General features: G+C 40.6%; 1 protein-coding gene across 2 annotated transcripts in view; it reads right to left on the bottom strand.

Moving 5' to 3' along the window:
- fndc3ba (fibronectin type III domain containing 3Ba) overlaps positions 1–19,750 on the bottom strand; it is an 87,632-nt gene extending 67,882 nt beyond the window's left edge. The window contains exon 1 of one of the 2 annotated variants that reach the window (XM_004540166.5): positions 19,632–19,750. The gene's annotated coding sequence lies outside the window, so the exon portion shown is untranslated. Of the gene's footprint in view, positions 1–19,227; positions 19,609–19,631 lie in introns of those variants that run through there. The other variant, XM_076877678.1, reaches the window with a different exon arrangement.
- Between the last annotated feature and the right edge of the window lie 269 nt (positions 19,751–20,019).

Below are 20,019 nucleotides of genomic sequence, written 5' to 3'. Positions count from 1 at the left end.
TCAAATACTTTAAGTGAAGGAAACTTATGAGATATCCATTGCACTCACTCACAAGCTCGCTAAAAGGACTGTAGAGAAAACAGCTGCATGTTAGTGTGCGACTTCTCTTTCAGCTGGTCGTCTTCTAGCACAGACAAGGTCACAAGAAGGGTTAGTGGATCATACAGCTGTGGCTCATACTGTCGCATCATTAAAAACACACTCACACCACTCTTTGAACACAGTTTTAACAGTTTTCAATCTTTCTCTTCTTATTATTCTTATTTTTTTCTTTGTCTGTCTTTAACTGTCTTTCTGACTCCATCTGAGCCCCGTTCCCAGCTCAGCCTGGCCATCCTGCGTTGAAAACACACACACACACACACACACACACACACACACACACACACACACACACACACACACACAGAGTTTTGTCCAGGACACATCACAGACAGATGGCAAGACCACTGTCGGCTCAGCCAGGAAAAAGAAGAGCGAGACACAGAAGCAAGTAGAGTGGAAGAGAGGGGATAAGCAACTGTAAGATCAGCACAGATAATAAATAGAGAGCAAACTAGGTGAAGTACATTCCAGTACATGACCTTGTGTTCCTAAAACAAACTCAAAGTTCCCAAGGAAATTCATCGCATGCAGAAATGAGATTCTAATGTGCATTATGTGAACGATGCAAATAGAAACCTGGCGTTGGGTATCACTTGCAGGAAGTGTTTTCTGCATAATAGTAGAATTTTCAGCTGGAAAATCCACATTGTATTTATTTATTTTTTTTAAACAAACACAAAGAGTGTTTGAGAACTTTTTAAAAAAAATCTTCCTGAGATTAAGATGAGAAGGTGAATACCAATTTCACGTTTCTGTCTCGATCTAGGGCCATAAGACTTATTAGCTTAGCATAAAAAACCGAAAGAAGGTGGAAACACAGAAACCAAATGTAACAAAAATTGAGTAACAAAATTCAAAACTGACATATTTATTCCTTATAGACTGTAAAACTAAAAAAAAAAAAGATCTTGTTATGGTTTATGATCAGCAATAACAGGATCCCTACATTAAGTCCATGTGAGGGTCATTTTTTAGACACCTTTGGAGGTAGAAATACGATATCAAAGGTATTAAATTCCTCCTCTTGTTGAAAAAGATGCCGTTAGTTTATTTTCCAAAATGTCAAATTATTACCTTTCGTTCACAGAGCAGCCTGGAAACAAATACAATGGTGTTTTATCCAGCTTACAGATGTCTTATATCATTTCTTGGCATTGACGTTCTCCAAATTTAAACACAACCTTTTTGCTGCAATTTGGAGGAAGTGATGTGTAAAATTACATAGTGTAGAAGCAACTTTATGAAAAAAATAAAAAACTCAAAACTATTTCCAGTGTGATGCAGGCTTCATTGTTGATTCTGTAAAAATCGCCTCAGACACACAAGAGAGGGAATACGCACTTTGTTTTGCAACTGTTGCATGTTGTCGAACAAATCCCATGTACATATTTGGAAATCTAATGCAATGATGAATGAATAATACCCTTTGTTATACAGTGGAATCATTACCAGGCGCATTTAGCTGCTGACAGCTTCAGACATCACTGTGCTCACACTCATGCACAGTTATACAAACACAGTCGGTGGTTTCTGTTCCCCAAAGGAATGCAGGAGGAATAAGGTGTTGATTCCCAGCGGGGATAAAATGTTAAATTGAAAAATTCCATCTTGAATCCAGAAAACAATCAACCACTTGTCCGTGTGTATGCGTGTTTGTGTGTATGTATGTGTGCGCGTGTGTCAGTATGGCAGAAAGCCTTGTGTAAGCATGGAAACTGCCTCTCCAACATAAAGATGCATAGAGTAAAACATACTCTGAGCTGAGATATATACACACTCACACAGTAAAACCCCAGATATTCAGGGGCAGCACTGACCTCATAACTTCAGTCGTTACTCATACAGTCATTCATCATTCACACACACGCCCAATGACTCCAGTTTGTCCATCCTGATGAAGCATAATGGATATTCACAACCACCTAACAGACTGTCTGATTTACTTCCAGTCGTCTGCTTCACACCTCATTCTCCCTACCATCACTTACACAGCCAAGGAAATATAAACACACATACACACACATTTGTGTAACAGACGCAGGTAAAATCTCCAGAGCCTGGCATTAAATCTTGTCTTGAAAACAGCTACTGAAGTCATCACATTAAGCAAAAAATAAACCCCATTCAAAGAGTCCAACGGAGAACTTTTCCTGTCAGCAGAAAGTAGACCACCAACTTCCACTTCTCTTTTTCCTTCTATGAATGAATTGCCTATAAACAAGAATTTAAAAAGACATGATGAAACTGATCAGCTCTACTTCTCCATCTTCCCGAACCGCATTTGTTTATGATGCAAAGAAAATAAAGCAGCGGGACTAAAAGGGGTTTCTCCAGGATAGTAAAAGAAGCCACAGGACCTACATTCACTTCCTGACTGTAAATATCTACTACTTCTGCTGCACAAACTGACACTTTTATTCCTCCAGCTGGGGGAAGAGAATCAATGTCATCCTTGTCCCGGTAGTCATCTTGCACAGCAACGCTAAATCAGTGTGCCTGACTCATCAGCTGTTAATGAAACTTACCAGACACATCCCCAGCCTTATATAGTAAAAGAGGTTAATGTTGTAAAAACCTTTAGTCTTAATAAAAGTTGAGCTTTGTGTAACCAAAGAAATGAATATTTTGACTAACTGTAAGTAAATTTGCACATTACCTTGAGCAAAACAACCTTGCTCTATACTCTTTTACACACTAAGATATAATCAGTCAGAAGTTCCGGCTTGTTATCTTTTTATTTGCCTTCAACTCAGTTCTGTCCCAAACATCCAGATTAATTTATCAAAAGTATAATCAGAAATTTGGCATTGGCCTCAATGTAAGTCACAGCATACTGATAGATGTAATGCACTACAAATGGGTTTCTTCTAAAATTAACTAAAGGTTCAGCTTTTAGTCAGTCTTTTTAAAAGCACATGACGCGCAGTGACACATGACTGACACCACAAGTCTTTTTTAGACGTGAATGACAAAAAGAGATAAGTAGTGATTTCAGATGCAATCCCACAGTTCCCCAAACTACTATCATCATGGGACAGGCAGTGGAGGAGAAGGCAATCTACAAGTCAAGACACTTGGGCAGGAAGCAGGTTGACTTTTAAGAGACGTTTCGCATGAACAGTTACAACATGGCCAGAAAGAGATTTTCTATCATTCTTACGACTGATCACAGTTTGTGCTGGTTACAAAACTTGTTACACCCCTACTTATTTTTAGATTATCTCAGTTTAAACAATCATGGCCCAACAGCTATGATAAGAACACTAAAAGTAACCAGCATTTGTGCTGACCTGGATAACGGTTTGTCACACAAACTAGTTTTGCACAGTATTCCCCAAAAGAAAGAAAAATGGAATCTCAGCACTATTATCCAGAACAACTCTTTCAGGGTCTCAGACAGTTCAAGCTGATTCAGGATTTTGGTGTTTTGATTATTTGTGCAAAAAGTGTCCTCCAGCCAAAGTAGCAGTTCTCACCAAACTGCAAAATACTGAGCAGGAATCTGAATTATGAAACTGTCTGACACACTTATCAAAAATACCAAATAACGAGAAAATGTACTGAACTGTCTGGGTTTTTTTTTTTTTTTTTGAGATTTTGTTTTGTAATAATAGTAATAACTATGTTATTTATTTAAAATAGGGTCTTACAATATTCAACAGTACATTTATCATGTTCTAGTTTTGACAGAAAATAATATTTAAACCAAAATTCACCTTTTATATTCACATCTCATTTATATTGTGGTATATCTCAATATCAACCGATATTGAAAAAAATAATGTGTTAGGCTTTTTTTCTCTCCATATCACCCTGCCCTACTATTGCGCACTTCATTCTTTAAGTCCTCCTTGTGTGTAGAGGCAAAACAAACATAAACCAGGTTTTACAAATTTCAACTGATTTTCATGTTGCTGAAGTTTAAAAACCTCATCAAATCTTTTTTGATTTTTCTTCCTCGTGACAAAGGTGTTAAAATGTGGCGTGCATATTGACTGTACATTCACAACAACAGTTCCGTTAACAACCAATGTCAGGTTTGTCCTTGCTGTGTGTGTCTAAATATATAAATAGACATCATGTGACCTAACTTTCTAAACGTCAGCTGCTGCCTCACTTCTGTGTTTCTATTAGGGATGGGAATTTTATTTAAGGTGGAGAGGACAACAAAAAAAAAAAAAAAAGTTGAACATGAAATATCGAGAGGAAGAACTGAAACTTAGCTGTGCTTGTTACATTTGGAAATGTTACATTTGCAGAAAGGTATCAGTGATGACCCAGAAATCAACCTGTGACAATAGTTTCATAGGTGGGTGTAATACGTGAGCTCTAAACGTCTTGTATATGCTTTTTTCACAAGTTTCCTATATAAACAAAACATAGATTGTGCTATTCATTTGCTTAGTACAGCACAAGCATATCTACATCTAGATGTGTATGTAAATGTGATAATGAAGAGTAGATAAGAAAGAAAAAGAGACGCACAGACCTGGTATCTTATTTCTCATGCTGGGTGTGTTAAACTGAGGAATGCACTCAGGTGTCAGTACTTAGAAACTAAATGAATGAGTGTTCACCGCAGTGCACACACAGGATCACACATGCACACAAAACAGCCACCACAACTGGGATTGGTCCAAGCCTTTTAAAACCAATCTTATCAGTTGAATCTGTGCTGGTTTTTAATACACACACACAGATGCATTGATACAAGTTTGTGCGTTTGGGCAAGGGGGGGGAGACTTCTACATATGGTGGGAAACTGCCACAAACACCACTCCCATTCAACCCCAGCTCATTTTACAAAAGGTATTCAGTCTAGGAGAAACCTGCTCTCTCTCTCTTTCACCCTCTTTCTAATACACACACACACACACACACACACACACACACACACACACACACACACACACACACACACAGTGAAGGGGGGTGCAGGGAAGGAGAGAAGCAGAGGGCAGAAAGAAAGAAAATGTGGAGAGGACGGCAAAAAGGAATGCTGTGATTGTGCTTACACACACAAACACACACACAGGAACACACACTTGGGAAGGACAGAGAGGGGATTTATAAAAGATGAAACCTCTTTTGGGTCCCACATTGGCCGACAGCTTGCTGCACATATGCAGACAGTGTGCTTATGTGAGGGAGGGAGCAGCAGACAAACAAAATTCAGAGTTTCAGCTTGTTCTTCAATCTGACTGCATGCATTTGGCTTGCATGTGTGCGTGTGTGTGTGTGTGTGTGTGTGTGTGCGTGTGCGTGTGTGCGTGCGTGCTCTTATAGCTGAAGTCCTCTTGCCCTATAATTGCAGTAATGACATGTCATCCACGCAGAAGAACTCTGAACGGGTGGATTGGAATGCAATGGACACATACAAGCGCACACACGTGCTGCACTTCATACCGTGTATGAACAAGCTCCTCTCCAAACTACCTAAACTTAAACCTTTAGGGCACCCTTTTTCCTTCAGAACAGATGAGATCCGGCACCTAGAGAAACCACATCTAATGGCAAGCTAAACCAGCCAGATGCTGCATTTCACTTTTAACGAGTCTCTTTTAAAACCCTAAATCAGGCAAAATTTACCTCAATGCCACAACATACGTAGACATTGCTATAAACAGTGTTGGCTTTAGAAATCATGACAAATAACAACGTTTTAGGTGAAAAAATGTGTCTGCTACACAACGCAACCCAATGAAAGTAGAGAGAAAGTAGCCATTTCCAAAATGTGTGCATTTAGCAGCTGTCTTCCTCAACTACAAGAAATAAAATAAAACTAGGACTAACTGTAGAGAAGAACTTGAATTTTAATGCTGACCTGAAAGCTTTCTTCAGCTTCACCAGTACAGGCTTTTACTGTCTCTACTGCAACACTTTTTCTTTGCAATTTCTGCAATTTTTCTTGCCACATCCCCAAAAGGATGTGCATTTAAGCAGTCCTAGAGAATACCAAAAAAGTGTCCAAGGTTATACTGCGGTCACTGGCTTCAGATTGCTTATAACAAGAGGCAGATGAGAAACTATTAACAGTTTGCAGTTATTCATGTGAAATGCAGGAATGCTGCTCCTCTTAATGTCAGTGTCTGAGGAAATCTTGGACTTTATTACTATGTTGCATAAAAACATCACATGCTTGTCACCGTTTCAAACCTTGAATAAAATCATTCTTTCTCTTTCATTTTCTGTCTGCCTGTATTTATTTCTGTTTCCTCTGAATGCCAGGCATACTGCAGATCACCGTGCAGCCAGAGTGTAGGCAAGTCAAGACTTGGAGCCTGGTAAATGATGGCCTCAGCACTTCTTTCCCCATTCCCTCACTCGCACTCACACTCTCTCTCTCTCTCACACACACACACACACTGAGCATCCTGAGCGAAGCCTTTCTCTTGTGTCATCCTCTCATCCATGTACCCACATACCCAATGCACATATAAGGCCAGTAAAATAGGCAGCAAACTAATGACTCAGTGACTTTAGGTTAGTCTTCACTCTCCTCCCATGTGCCCTCATAAACTGAGGCTTTTTAACTCTTAATAAATTGCCAACTCTAACACAAGATTTTTTAAACTTTTTTCATGGTCTTATGTTACAAACCAAGCAGCCATATATGGTTCCTCAATAAAAGGGTTAATGGAAGGAGTTCTTACATGGTCACTCAAGTTGACAGTGTGCATGCTGACCAACTTCAGATAACTTGAATTGCAAGATATGTAATGTTTTTGCCTAAACTCATCTACTTCTTTTAAGAGCTAATGCACCACAAACTAAATCCTTACACCTTTAATCTGCATGTTGCCACACAGACTACTTGGGTTCCTAAGAAGTAGCTCAGCCCAGGAGTCCAGGATTTGACTCTTTTGCTAGGCGCTTCCTGGAAAGACCCCGCCTTCCTCGCATTCCACGACCCTGTCAAAATACGACCGATGTTTCCAACTGGCTGATGGGAAGCTATTAGCTCTCCTTATAGGCTGTTGCCGGAGCACTGGGCGGGGAAGTAAAAGCTGATCTCCAAGAAGCGGCAGCCCATTCCCAAGGAGAGAATTCAGTTACATAACTGTGCACATTAGCACACACAATGTCAGGAGAGCACCCTCAACACACAGTGGAACACAAAAAAGTGTCTAAGAGAAAGAGAGGTGAAGAAGCATAGGAGGTAGTGCCGAAAAAGACAGACAGGAGAGAAGCTGAGAATGACAAGAAGGGGGGAGAGGGAGGGAGGGTGTAGGTGAGGCATCATTTTTCCTTGGGAACAAAATCAAGAGGAAACGGCTATTTTACACTCAGGTCAGGAGCTGTGGGAGAGGACTTCCAGCCAGGGTGTGTGTGCGTGTGTGTTTATGTGTCTCTGAGCAAGACAGAGAAAGGTTAATTGGTGGATGGTGGAACATCACTTGCATCAAGCCGTAAGTGGCAAAGCAGTGGAATGAAGAGAACTATGCCAAGAATAGAGCACACCGACAAACACACACACAAACAGCTGAGACAGGCCTGGAGTTTAATGAAAAAAATAGCAATTTTGGTGTTATTAAATACATATAATCTGTTGCTTGTTTACAAAGGGAGGTATTGATAGTAATCTGTTAAAGTAGAGAAGGGCAGCACAGGCGGTGTTAAAGAAGAAGGGGTGGGGGTAGTGATAAGACCAGAGAGGGGAGAGACGAGGAGACTGAATGGGGATGGGTAAAAACAAGGAGAGACGAGGGTTGAGTGTGTGGTGAGAGAAATGTGTGGAATTCTAATTGTGTTATTGCTGCAGAACAAACATTAGTCCTGCCTGTCATTCCGCAGACAGCAGGCTGTGAGAGACTGTGTGAGTAAAAGAGATGGAGAGGGAGAGAAAATTGAATGAATCCGGTAAATTAAGGGTCAAGCCAAGAGTTTCAGACAGGCTCTCCCCTTTTTCCCCGGCTATTTATGAAGGCAGAGTGTTTACAATCAGCTCTGTGTTGCTCTGGGAGTTATGTGTTTGCTGCTAGCTTTAGCACAGCACAGCCCGCTCCAGCAGATGTGTGCATCTGCCTGCAAGCCCTCCCTCTTGCAGCTGTACGGCTGTGAGTTGGCCTTGTGTGTGTGATTTTGTGTGTGTGTTTGTGTGCTTGGCCAGTAGGCAGTAAACCCACAGTAGAGGCCTGACAGTCCAACGCCTGCCACGTAGCACCGACGTAACTTCAGAGGAGAGAAGATCTATATCCAAAAACTCTCCTGTGTGTGAGAAAAAAGGTGTATGCGTAAGAAAGGAACTAATAAATGAAATAATGTGGGTCATTGTCTGAGAGTCTGAGTATAAACAGAGGCATTGCAGATAGCCATACACAGAAAGACAAAGTGACTCTGTGATACCATTCATCCCAGTCAGATGTTTCCATCAATTACATCACCCAAGACCGCCAATCTCTCGCTCTTGTCTTCCTGCTGAGAGCTCCTTTAACTTAAAGATGTTAGTGGCCTGAAACTGAAACTAAGAATTTTGAAACCCAGTGACAAGATTTTTTTGAGAGCGCAGAAATGTAATTGGCCAGTGTTACATATGATCCATTTTCATAGCTGTATCCAAGCAGCCCTGCAGCCCTGGACTTGCTCAGGCATCCCTCGACAAATGAGAGCACAACAGTTAAATGCAAAAGTGACAGGACATTAGCTTGTACATATAGCCCATCGACTTATTAGTACAAAATAAAAGGGTGATGTTGTAATATATCACTGTGCAAATAGTGCATCTAATAAGTCTGATACACCCACCGCTATGGAGTGGGCATGAATGTATACCACCTCCTTCACGCTCCCTGCAAACCCATTCGAAGCAAACTGTTTCAAGGAAAAGTGTGGAATATTTTCCAACCTGATTATCCCAAAATTGGCCAAAGTTCATGTGCCAAATTGTCATATGATGTCAAAAACAACCAGTTTCCCACTTATACTAAAAATACGTAATTAGCAGTTTCCTTTTTGCCTCAATATAAAATAAACACAATGAAATAATATGCTGACATATATAATAATTTACCAATAACATAATTAAACCAGAGCATTTGAAAAAAGTTTTTTTTGTCCTAAATAATGACATTGAGACATTTAAAAACTGTAAACGTAGATCAGTTTAAAATACATCAGTCTCCTTGATTACAAATAATCATCATGAGCCCTGGAAAAATAAAACATATTGGCGGACGTCTTATAAGAACATTCTGTATTTTGTTGGTGTTTTTGTGTGTTACAGAGGAAGTGGCTATTCTCCCACAAGCACATGAACATGACTCACTCTTCTTCATGCAAGCGCTTCCAGATTTTTCTTCTCCATTTGTCCTTTTCTCCCCTTACTCCTCATCTCTCTTTCCCTCTATCATCCCTCCCTCTCTGCCGTCTTCCTCCCATCCCACAACAGTTAAGACTTTTCCCCATCAGATCCAAAGAAGCTGAGGATTGAGAACTCAGCTCAAGGACAGCTCACAGCAATCTCTTTCCTAACACCTTGGATCTCCAAGGCTCAGTCTGGCCACGCCGGGGAAGGCCAACCTACAGGCCAGGACACTAAAGGCTGAATTGGTCTGACTGGTGGGCATGACAGGCTTCATACACACAGAGGCCGTCTGGGCGCTGGCTTAACATGGCTAACCTGCTAATGCCCAAGTTAAATGGAAATCAGCAGATTAAAGTCCATCTACTCCTAAAACCCAAAGATTATTAAAGGTTAAGAAATTCTTGTATGTCTTAAGTCTCAAGTCCAGGTTTTGCAAGCAAGTAATCACTAAACCTTATTGATCTTTACCTTTAGGTAAGACTGCATGCCATTTTCAGAAGTGTTTTACTTTGTCAAACAGTTCTAAACGCAAAGACTACAAGAGAAAGACAAAGTCGAAAAAGTGACAGAATAATGAAACAAAGCAAGATAGCGCTGGAGTCAATAACCGACATGCGTTTTATAAAATTATCCACATTGCAGACTTTCAGCAAAACTGATAAACACACTATTTGCATTTCATTTACATCTCAGATCGGCCAAATATTATGCTAGCATGCCATTATAGGACACTAGCTCCACATTCTCATTCATCTCTCATCCACTACCTCCTCTCATTTTTCCAGGTTATTGCCATGTAATGCAGTTGGATCCATGTAATACAGTGCTTTAGCATAAATCAGATTCTTTGCCTGCAGAGCTGGATCTTCTTCAAGTTGACAGATTAGATAGGGCTGGGTGTGTGTTGTATACAACTTTTGCGGTTGCATGCTTTTTGAGGCTCAGCTGCTGATTCGCACGAAAGAATCAGCAGCTAATGAACAGTTAAACTTTGATTTCCGTGCACCATGTACTCCCTCCCTCATCTTCTCATCTCATCCTGGGCCCTACTTTCAGCTTTAACCTATTGCAGCTCTCCCCTGCCCCTGTTCCTCCCCCTCCATTCTTACCTCCCCACACTATTGGCTCAACTTCTCAAACAACCCCTCAGCCTTCAAAAGACAGCCGCCCATTCAGAAGGTTTTGGGTTAGAATGGGGGAGGAGAGCAGCACAGACTTGTGGAAGTTTGAATGGTGGGTGGGAGGGAGGTGTGGGGGGCGGGGTAAAGGTCTCTGATTCCCGCTAAATTGTCCCACATGGCTGAGCGTGCTTAGTTTAAACAAACACAGCCACTTCCTCCTCACTGCACACATCGAGCACACAGACAAGCGAGCATGTACATACACACACACGCACAATACACACCAACAGGGTGCACAGGCATGCTTAAACTCCAGTATACACAGCATGGGCACACATGAACATAATACATTGTATACCCTAGCAAGCAGCAGACAATACTCTTATTCTAAAACTCCAGCCAGAAAAGACAAAAAAAAAATTACATTAAAACCAGCACATTTGGGAATGTGTTAAAAACTGCTTTTAGAGCGCCTGTGCATATTTATACCTTATGACCAATATTACTAACTAAATATTACTTACTTGGCTACTTTGGCAATCAATTATTCAAAAGATTTTTCCATTTTATTTCAATTCATATTTCATTCATATAGCAGGAGTTCACCATAACACTTGCCTCAAGGCTAAAGCACAGCAAAAATGTATTGATTTCTCAATTTTTCTTTCCCATGTTTTTCATATTTAGTGAGTTTGGTCTGGATGTCTGATGATGTCAATGGCAAAATACCTCAATTTAAAAAAAAAAACGAGTTAGTTGTGATATTTAAACACGCTGAGTGTTTAAACATGAGTATTAACATAATTGTATTTAGACAAGTAAAAATCACTTTTTCTTCTTTTACCAAAGACCTAACTTCTCTGTCTTAAAGACCTCTTAAAGACTATGTATTTCAATGAAGTGACCTACAATCATTGTAATTAGCTCTGCATTACAAACGGCCTATGAAGAGAGGTGAAGGAGGACAACCGCAGAGTCCAGACAAAGAGCGCACATTCAATGCCAGTGGACCTGCTGCCATCCAGACCTGCACACACAGCATGTCTTAGCCACTAATGCTGATCTCCATCGAGGCTGGATGCCATGAGTCTTAATTAAGACAGCCATGCAAAGTCAAGAAGTGAATAATTCTACTCCCCAACCAACCACCACCATCCCCCTATCTCTCACACACACACACACACACACACACACACACACACACACACACAGAGAAGCCCAAACTCTCATTTGCAGATGGATGAGTGTGTAGATGCAGACAAACCACCAAGAGAGACTCGGATTTTATGGGTCAGGAAAAGCTTGCTCAGTGAGTAGTGTGTAGATGCCTGTGTGGGCGCTGAGATAGAAAAATCATTTAGTCACACCTACACGAGAAACCTGTTGTGTACTTGTGTTTATGAATGTGCATGTGTGTGAGTGTGTGAAAGAGAGAGAGGAGGGAGCGAGTGCACGCATCAGTGTTAAATCCATTAGAGGAAAACTGAATTGGGCTGAAAAATGAGAGAAGACACTTCTGGGAATCGCAAGCCAGTTGAAGGTGTACATACAATCACTTGCTCCCTACGATCAAACACACACACACTTATAACACCCCTCCCTACAGCTTGGGGTCACAGGGTCACATTCCTTCTCTTCAATCAGCCTCAGGATTTCACACACTACTTTGGGGAGGAGAGAGAGGGGATGGAGGGGAGGGGGTGCTGTGTCTGTGGATTTCAGTATGGAATATTTTATTGATTTGTGTGTGATCCTGCTTGCAGGTAAGGGGAAGAAAAGTTCAAGAAAACAGAGGTCTGAGGCCATGTGTGCACAAAGCTTAAATAATTTGAAGATACACTTTTCAATCTTTTTTTAAAAACACCCTCTTAATTACTTATAAGTTATTAAGGTAACTAGGCCAAGCAGTTAAGGATTTCTCATTGTTACAATTTACAGGTGCTATTTGTAACACATAATGAAAACTAGAGTTGTTTTCACGGATATGTCAATGGCCAATATGCTCTCCTCTGATCAGTTTCTCACTGGTCAGGCAGTAGCAGGTCTTACTGCTGCATCATCAGTAGCTTTCGAGGATTAATCTTTCACATTTGAAAGCAAGAGGAAGAGGCCTGCTATGAAAAATGGAAAGAGACATTCCCCTTCTCGTCCCCGTTCACTAAACATTTAGTCAGATCGAGCTTCAAAATAACTGGTGCCATGTCAAATAAGTTGTCACGGTTATTTTAATTTATTAAAACAAACGGTCAAAAAGTCAAGTGTGCACCTTGGAGCAGGAAATATCACAGCTCAGCATTCAACATGACAGATCGTGTTAAAAAGACAGGCTAACCTGTGGGTGTTAGCAGGCTACGTTAGCATCCGTAGCTTGAGGCTTTGAGATTCATCATTTTTACATTTCGCTGATAAATCTAATATTTTTTACTGAGCATTTATTTCCTCCTTTTGCTGAGCCCCAAACTAATGGTGAGCAACATGGCCAAAAGATCACAATGATAACATCAGTGTTTTACAAGCAGTGTGGCCATTTAAGCTTACGTCGAGCTCAGGTGTTGATGAGCGCCAGGATTTTCTTTTCCTTTAAGGAGAATAGCTGCAACTCTCAAGGTAGCCACTGTAAGTTATTAGCCTTCTGCTCGTGTTAGGCATTTTTACACATATAAATCGGCTTGAGAAAAAAAACTATAAAGAAGTTCAAAAACAGGGAATAAGGAGCCAGGAAAGTGTTATTAACTAATACTGATTTACGAGTTCAGCTTAAAATCGTTCATCGCCGTCTCTTTCCTTTTGCTGTTGTTGCACATATGCAGCTCCACTGTTCTGTCTGAAGTTTAAGGAACCGCCCGATCGAAAACTTTCTTGGCAGAAACCTTGCACACGATGACCTTTTGGGGTAAGATCACTCTTTAAGGTCACAATCTACAGTGTGCATATGGCTATTTGGATACAAAGCCTGGCATTTCTAGTCGCACAAATCCCTGCTTCATGGTTTTGCTATGATTTCATTCTGCTGACTAAACATGTTATTTCACGATGCTTTCCACTTTCCATTACTCCAACCACAATGTTTTCTTCCGTTTAAAAAATAACTTCTGACACTTCCGATATAAATAATTCATCCAATGTGTCACAACCAATCAGTTTGCTTAGTTCATGTGATAGTTTGGACGGGGCTGTTTCTTTGTTAGTTTTAATGACAGGATCCTCTAAGAAACGGATCGGAAGTCAAATTAAGATTCCTCCCCTTCACCCTTAAATCTGGCCCAAATATATCCTCCATGTGAAGTGACAACATGTGAAGCACTGCCACACACACACGCACAGTTGCATTAATCATACATACAAATAATGATGGTCACATACAGAGAGACAGGCATACTAAGAAGTCTTATATGAGTTCTAATTTTGGTTCACAACATAAAAGAAACTGAAAATAACTAGTTACAGATTCAGTTCCCCACTTCAGTGCACACACACACACACACACACACACACACACACACACACACACACACACACACACACGAGAGACTTAGCCAACTGCAGATTTAAGACACTTGAGATAAACACTCAAAATGCTCACAGCCAGGCATAAAAACAGCCATTAACGACTGGCGGAACTTTCCATGGGCCTGCCAACCAGCAACACCAACACGCCTGGCATGCTAATACAAGCACATAAAGTTAACTGAGTGTGTACATTTCATGCATATGTGTTAAATCAAGGCTGTGTCTGTGTCTTTGTGTGCATATATATATTATATATATATGCACAATTAATGTCTTTGGCCAGCTGACTGTGCATGCTCACACAGAGGCATCTCTTCAACAAGCCATTTCTATGGATGATACCGCCTAGGGCCTGTGAAAGGGCAAAAGGAGGGCAGGGTGACCGAGAGATACACACCTCATTTGAATCATTCAAACCTTTTTTTTTTTTTACCTTAGATACTAAGTTGATGATAAATTTGGCAGCTGGCCTTCTTGTTGTGAAACTTTTACCTCTTTGTCAAAATTCTTTGACTCTATCACGTTAACTATTAGTCTGTGTCTCAGCAGGTGAGATGTTTCAATAGCACCAGTTGGTAAAATCAAAGATTTAAGCGAGGGCACAAGTTGAATCATGTGCCAGTATTGCTGTGCATTGAAATGCACGTAAGGTATTCGAATATACGTGGCTCAAATTTCTGCTTGTGGCTCGACTTTAAGTACTGTTCCAGCTTATGCGTCATCTACCCTCATATAGAAATATGGCTGCAACTAATGATTATATTCATTAGCTCTGCTTAAACAAAGAGAGAAGTGAATCATGTTTAACATTGTTCATGTGCAGTGATGCTTGGATATCAACAGAACAGGTCAAATTTTTCTAAGTTACTAAAATGGTACAAAAGCTTAATTAACCATTATAACTTTCTTTAAGTGACTGGTGTAAGGGTCAAGCTAGAGTGTATTCCATGCAGCACATTGGCAGACACCAACACACAACATTCAGTGTGTAAAACATCAAAACAAAGGGGAAATTACTTGTATAGTTTCCAGGTACATGCCTTGAAATAGCTTTTGCCTAACCAGGAGTCTAAAGGGGTTCTGAAAATGACCCAGGGTAACCTATTATTTAAATTACTGACAAGAAAATAACCATCAATCATTTAATTCATTAACGAGCTCCTCGTTTCTTTTAACTGTCAAAATGTAATAAATCTGCTGCATAAGAACAGCAGTTTGTTTTCATTTTTTAAATGCCCTATTAGGTTGTTTAGTTTAGTCATTATAAAGATGTTTACTTAAAAGTGAATGAACACTGTTACTATTTTCTTTGCAAAAAAGCATTAAGAGGAAGTTCAATGACCTTTCATGACAGTCTTTGTAAATATTTATTTCCAAAAATATTCATTCAGTTGCATCACATTTGAGAAATCCTGTCTGTCTTATTTTAGACTGAAACTCTGAGACTGAGATTGTTTGAATTATTTTATCAAACACTACGATTAGCAAAAGAAGAAGCCAAGAGAAGAGGAAAGAAAAATGCAATGGAAAAGGGGATGGGAGGGAGGAGATGGGGGAAGAGAAGTTGAAAGGCTTCTTTCATCTACATCTGAATCAACTGTCAACAATACAGGAAATTATCGAGGGAGACAAAAAAAAAAAAAAGAAGGGAGACGGGATTCTGGAGAGCAAGAGGGGCAGGGAGGAAGGCAAGGAGGACGAAAGAAAGGGCCGAGAAGGGTAAACATTACAGTTCTATGCCAAGCAAACATTAGATGCTGGGATACTTCAACAAAAAGCCACCGTTCATTTGGGAGAGAAGAAGATGGAGCAAGAGAGAAAGAGTGGGCGAAGATGCGAGTGTGTGGCAACAAGCAGAGACACCCAGTCAAAAGCTGGGAAATGGAAAGTGAAAGCATGGAGCGTCAGACAAACAGCTGCTGTTGTTAAATAGGACAAAGCGTTTTTTTCTCATAACACATCCATGCATCTCTTTCTCAGTGTCTGTTTGCACAATATCCTGCAGCAAACACGGGGTTTGACCTCATGAATCAGATGAGTCATTTATAACTTAATGTAACTGTATATTTGCATACACACTTCATGAAACAAATCAAGAGATGCAGCACACTAAACCTGCACTACAAATTCATCCTGTAGGACATCATTACTCCACACTCGTACGTTATCTTGAACAAAAAGAAAGTGTTACTTACAGTAATTAAAAAACCAGAGAGGCAGCAAGGAGATAATCTACAGAAATCCTGCTTTTGCACTTTAAGTGTTGACCTTTTGACCTCACAGTAGAGGAACTCCTAATCACATCCAACTTACAAATAAGATAACCTCTCATCACTGTCAAGGAAATGCACCTCCGAAACAGTAACAGTGAAGGTAGCAATTTTTCTGGGAAGCACACCTGTTGCATTCGGAGAACCAGATGGCAGAAGAGACAGCAGGATACATAGAAACTGCAGACATACAGTAGAGCGGTGAAGCACAGTGCACAGCAAACACACACCAGTTACTAGAAGGAAATATTCAGAGCAAACTGATGTATTTAAATGGTCGGAATCAGTACTATAAATAATAATTACTACTGATTATATGCAGACATGACAAGAACTGCAGATCATAAATGTAACAAATTTAAATTTGCACAGACTGTGCATGTTTTTCTTCTTTTCTAAAGCCTTTGAAGCTGACACACTTGTCTCTTGAACTAAATCACCACTGTGCTGCAACGACTAATTCAGCAAAGCAACAATTATTTTCAAATCTAATCTTGCTTATTTGGTCGATAAAATGTCTACAACTATATAAAAACTATAAAAAAAAGTCTAATGCCTGAAAAACTACAGTAACAGGAATTCATGAGGAGTTTTATCATAAGTTTCTTCATGTTTGCCTCTGTTTCACATGCTCACACACACACACACATTCCAGGGCAGCATTGTTTTGTCTATGTAACTCTATAGCTGCATCTGCCTGTGTTCCTGAAAAACAAGAGCTACTTGGTAACACTACCCATTTGATAGCGTGTTCTAGGTTACCAGTCAGACACATAAGTACACACATACAATGGCTAGCATCATCCAGGCTGCCCATTCCCTGACCCCATTTCAACCAGGCATACCAAAGAGTTTTATTAGGCCAGTAGCGAACCAGAGTACTAAGACAAAGAGAATCCTCCTGGCATCCTGAAATCACATGTAACATGAAAGTAACTTCCTTATTGTTCTTAGAATAACCACATTCTGAATATTGGACCCAAAGCTTCTTGTTTTAATATCATGTATGCTTTCTGTGTAGATGCTGGAGAAGTAGAGAAGAAAAATGTATGCCATATAAAAAGAACTTACCAGTGAATTGACATATAAGATATTTTAGCCTCCCTTTTCCTCATTATTTTGGTTGTCACTCATGCAAAAACTAATTAATTGGATCACAGAAGCTGCAATGTTAAAAATCACCCCATGTGTAGGCAGTGACGCACCATCACAGTTAGTGGCACAAAGGTGTGGGCTGCACCTGTGTGACAAATTTAAAACTTACATAAAGTGTTATTCAACCTCTGTTCTTTCTCTGTTTGTGCAAAATACATGGAAAGCTAAAGCAACAATGGTTACCCTCCATCAATGTGACTCCAGTATAACCCCAACCTGACTGTGTCTGCTTAAAGACACACAGAGAAAATGTGAAAATGAGAAGATAAGGATCATTTGATATAAAGTTGCATCAGTTTTAAGGCAAATCCTTGCTACATATATCCTAGGAGTTTCAGCTGTGTACAATGTTGCACATTTAATACAAGCTTCAGGCAACAAGCTGTGCTGAATCTGACACCAATGAAACACAAAGAATAATGCTGGAGCTGTAAAGCAGGATGGTCCCAAATCTGAAAGCCTATCTTACCTTTTAACCTGATTCCTCTTGGGATCTAAGTTAGAGCCAACAGATGCTACTTTCAGCAGAAAAGGCTTTTAATCATGTTAGAGTGCCACACTTTGATTAAAGCTTTACCTGCATCCAGCTGTCCACCTCTCAGCTTACTGTCCACAACTTAACTGTCTGATGCTAAAAGTTTTTGATGCTCTCATGGAAGCAAGATAAATTGCTCATTCAAGCAGCACAGGGAGAATTCCTTCACACTCTAAACCCAAATACACCTTTTCAGCTGGAAGCCGACCTCATTCATCCCCCTCAAAGAAAAGTCAGATATCTTTTTCTTTTTTTTCCGGGGGGGGTAAAGAAAGGGAAAAAAAATCATGGCCACATCAGCCTTTCACCAAAGGAATGTCACGTGACGTCATCTATTTGGGATCGGATTTCTCCGTCTCCCTTTCCTTCACTTTCTCCCATGAAAAAGTAGAAGAAGCGTACATGTGTGTGATGCGTTGGGTAATCCCCCCAAGCCCGTAACCAATATCATCCGACGTGGACCTGAAGCGCACAACACGGGGAGATATGCAACCCCCAAATCAATGCTCCAATTACACCTCACCAATACTGCCACCACCAGTAATGACATTTTAATGACAACTATTGAGTCCCGTTATTAAACAAGGGGAGAAAAAAAAGAAAAACCTGACAAGCTACCAACGATCCTGCAGCCCAACTCATCTGAAGTTTTCTCCTAATGCGGTGGGACAAGGGCCTATAGTCTTTCTGTAACTACGTGGACGTCAGATAATCGATCGTGTCGAGCAGAAGACCAATGTTTGATTTCCACGTCTGCATCAGAGAGGCTGAGAGAAAAATTTGTCTCCTGCATAAACAGACACGTAGTCGTTTCTGGGGGAGAGAGAGGGTGAGAGAGAGAGACTGGCTGGCTGGAAGGAATGCTAGGATATGCTGGAGTTGGGATTTTTTTTCCTCCTCCAAAGCTTTTCACTGCATTCTGCAAACGCACACAAAGTCAACGGAAAGTCGATCTTAAACGGCCCCTTCAACGCTTCTCGACAGTTATCCAACACAACAGAATCCCCTATAGTGTCAATTCAATGATTTCGCAACCCCCTCTGTCAAATCTGGCTGCCTCAGCATCTTCCTTTCCAAGTTATTTTCCAGCTATAAAAGTGCTCATTTCCTGATTTTAAGCAGCAACAACAAAAACGACGATTTCCACAATGCAAGTCACAGCGCACCAACAGTTGATTATTAGAAACAAGCCACGGAGACAACGGTTTTCTTCTGTTGCGCACTCACTCCATCTGAAGTCCTCGGAGACAAAAACACATTCTTTGGTGAAAGCTGAGAAATCGGGACCACAAAGAGCAGACTCCAAAACGCACAGTCCGACACATTCACGCGACTAGTGTGATGAATTAGCACGACTATCCCCTCTGCTTTGCTTTTCCTTATTGTTTCAAAATAAAAGGAATTTTTGAGCAACAAAAAAAAGTTTCGTTTCACCCTCCTCCGCAGTGGCAAAGCAATTTTCCTTTTTCCTTTGCGTTGGCCAAGTGGCCCAGACTGCCGGCGTCAGCGCTCAGCTCTCCAAACTCACACACAGACACACGCACTTCTAAAACTTTTTCAACATCCACTCCAGTTGCCTCGATTCCCCCACTTTGTGGGGAATGCTGCTTAAAAACTGTAAAAGGACTCACCTCGCTGCAATAAAATAATCTTCAAACAGACGTGGCTGCGCGATTTTTAATTCCCTGGGCCGGGTCTTGCCTGTCTGCTGGCTCGACGCTACGAGTACTGGGAGACTCCGCCATGTCAATCATAGCCGACCCACATGGAGCGAGATCCCGCCTCTACCGTAATGCACAGTGCGCAGTGAGAAAGCCAAAACAGAACGCTATAGCGCGCTTCTCTCACAGCATAGAATAAATGAGGGCGGACAGCGGTTTACAGTCATGAAGAAAAAGAAAAGAAAAACAAAAAAAAAACTAGGGCACGATTATTTTTTAAAGAAATAAAAGTTTTAAAGGAATATTTTAGTTACTTTAAAGCTATTAAATGCCAAATTTGCCTATCAAGTAGACTACA

The sequence above is a fragment of the Maylandia zebra genome, linkage group LG19, assembly GCF_041146795.1.
Source record: "Maylandia zebra isolate NMK-2024a linkage group LG19, Mzebra_GT3a, whole genome shotgun sequence".
In the NCBI taxonomy this organism is placed as follows: Eukaryota; Metazoa; Chordata; class Actinopteri; order Cichliformes; family Cichlidae; genus Maylandia; species Maylandia zebra.
Note: the sequence above shows the minus strand (reverse complement) of the source record. Positions and strands in the feature narration are given on the sequence as shown.